Below are 2,649 nucleotides of genomic sequence, written 5' to 3'. Positions count from 1 at the left end.
GTGTGACTATTATATAAATTTACATTTGGTAGTACATGACAATAGATGACACACATGAACAAATGAAAGAAGAAGAACTTTACATCTAACAGGAACAATAATAATAATAATCTCTTTTTAAATATAGAAATCATAATTTGTACATTACATTTTATTAATAGTATTGCAAGTATCTATCTGCTAATAAATCTAGCATTATTAACGACCTGGGGGCGTAGCCCCCAGGTCGTTCCTATAATTGATTTCAACCACGTGCGATGTTTGTATATATATATATATATATATTTGTATGTCCACACTTACATTTCTTCTATACATGTTGTATTGGAGAAATAACAAGCCTTAGCAACCACCCGCCCACGCTCCCTACGTAGTGGGTGTGGTCACGGCAAACAAAATGGCGGCTTACACATGGGACAAAGTTAAGAGCTTTCTAACAGCAAGGGAACATAAAGATACTGTTTAAAAACTTCTCTAGAAGCATTTGAAGGTAGAGAGAACCTCTATAAGTCTTAACAATGACCAAGTTGTACTTGCAAGGTGGTGAAATCAATTATAGGAATATTTTTTACACTGTTACGCTTGTCAGTTATGTATTAGAAACAGTTTGACAGAAGTTAATCATAAATTCACCTGAATTACTGCCAACAGTCATTAGGGCCTCTTACTCCTGTTACTACTTCTTCAATAAAGTATAAATTTTACAAGGCAACAAGGTAAAATGATTATACTGATTTATCATGCAGTGATTGTATTTACTGAATAATAGTAATTGTGAGTGCAATAAGGTCCATAGTGTCAGAAAGAAATTGTAATAGGCATAACAACAGAGCTGAAGCTCCAAACTTAGAGAAAAAAATTTTACATTGCTTTGTTGATATTACAGTATTATAATATCATAGATTTCCTGTCATTCCATAGCAACCCCCTACACAAATTGGAGATAAGGCTTGATTTAAGACCAATGATTTAGCCAAACTCCAGAGTTTACTGTTAATTTAGTAAACATCAGTGTGGGAACAGAACTCTTGTATCATCCTAAACAGTGATAAACATAAGTAGACCGTGGCAAACAATGATAAAAAGTGATAAACATAAGTAGACCATGGCAAACAATGATAAACAGTGATAAACATAAGTAGACAGTGGTAAACAGTGATAAATATAAGTAGACAGTGGCAAACAATGATAAACAGTGATAAACATAAGTAGACAGTGGTAAACAGTGATAAACATAAGTAGACAGTGGCAAACAATGATAAACAGTGATAAACATAAGTAGACAGTGGTAAACAATGATAAACAGTGATAAACATAAGTAGACATTGGTAAACAATGATAAACAGTGATAAACATAAGTAGACAGTGGTAAACAATGATAAACAGTAATAAACATAAGTAGACAGTGGTAAACAATGCCAAACAGTGATGAACATAAGTAGACAGTGGTAAACAATGATAAACAGTAATAAACATAAGTAGACAGTGGTAAACAATGATAAACAGTAATAAACATAAGTAGACATTGGTGAACAATGATAAACAGTGATAAACATAAGTAGACAGTGGTAAACAATGATAAACAGTAATAAACATAAGTAGACAGTGGTAAACAATGCTAAACAGTAATAAACATAAGTAGACAGTGGTAAACAATGATAAACAGTGATAAACATAAGTAGACAGTGGTAAACAATGATAAACAGTAATAAACATAAGTAGACAGTGGTAAACAATGATAAACAGTAATAAACATAAGTAGACAGTGGTAAACAATGATAATTGGAGTTTAAGCACCTAGGTTAAACGAAGTTAATATCCATGAACTGATTGCCACGTGCTAGGGTTGGTCTGCAGGCGTGGCTTTGCTGTTAGCGCGCACATTGCGTTGCTTTTGTTGCAATCACACTGCTGGCTACTGGCTGCTCTGAGTATTATTGGCTGCTGGCTGCTCTGAGTATTAGTGGCTGCTGGCTGCTCTGAGTATTATTGGCTGCTGGCTGCTCTGAGTATTATTGGCTGCTGGCTGCTCTGAGTATTATTGGCTGCTGGCTGCTCTGAGTATTATTGGCTGCTGGCTGCTCTGAGTATTATTGGCTGCTGGCTGCTCTGAGTATTTTTGGCTGCTGGCTGCTCTGAGTATTTTTGGCTGCTCTGTGTGTTATTGTTTCTCTGTCTCTCCCTTCAATCTCTCTTTCGCCTCCTGAGCTTTCTGTTCCTAATGAAGTTGGCTTTGAGTCTATCCCAGACCGTCAATCCGGCACGGAGGAGCCCTCCTCGGTATCCCACAGTGGCAATTCAGCGTCACTGCCAGGACGAGCTGCGGGATCTGATGCTCGCCATTTCTAGTCAGCTCAACTCTCATCATGCACTACTGCCCTACACTGCTGCCGTTTCTATTGTTCCCAATAGGTCCGTGCTGCCTCTAAGGCCGTCTTCCTCTCTGCCAGGAGACCAGCATCTGGTGCAGCTGCAGTTCATTTCACTATCCGCAGCTGTGTCAGCAGTCAACCACAGCCTTCCTACCTCCTCCAACCGCAGTATCATCACTCAGACTGGGTGCTTTCCTACTGCTGGCCCTAGCCTTCCCCAGGGATTGGATCTTCTGGTAAGTAGCATGGGCGGATTTGGGGTAGGGCATTAATCAAA

This window comes from Amphimedon queenslandica, unplaced genomic scaffold (assembly GCF_000090795.2).
Source record: "Amphimedon queenslandica unplaced genomic scaffold, v1.1 AMPQUscaffold_12661, whole genome shotgun sequence".
Taxonomy (NCBI): domain Eukaryota; kingdom Metazoa; phylum Porifera; class Demospongiae; order Haplosclerida; family Niphatidae; genus Amphimedon; species Amphimedon queenslandica.
This window is presented reverse-complemented; position numbering follows the sequence as displayed.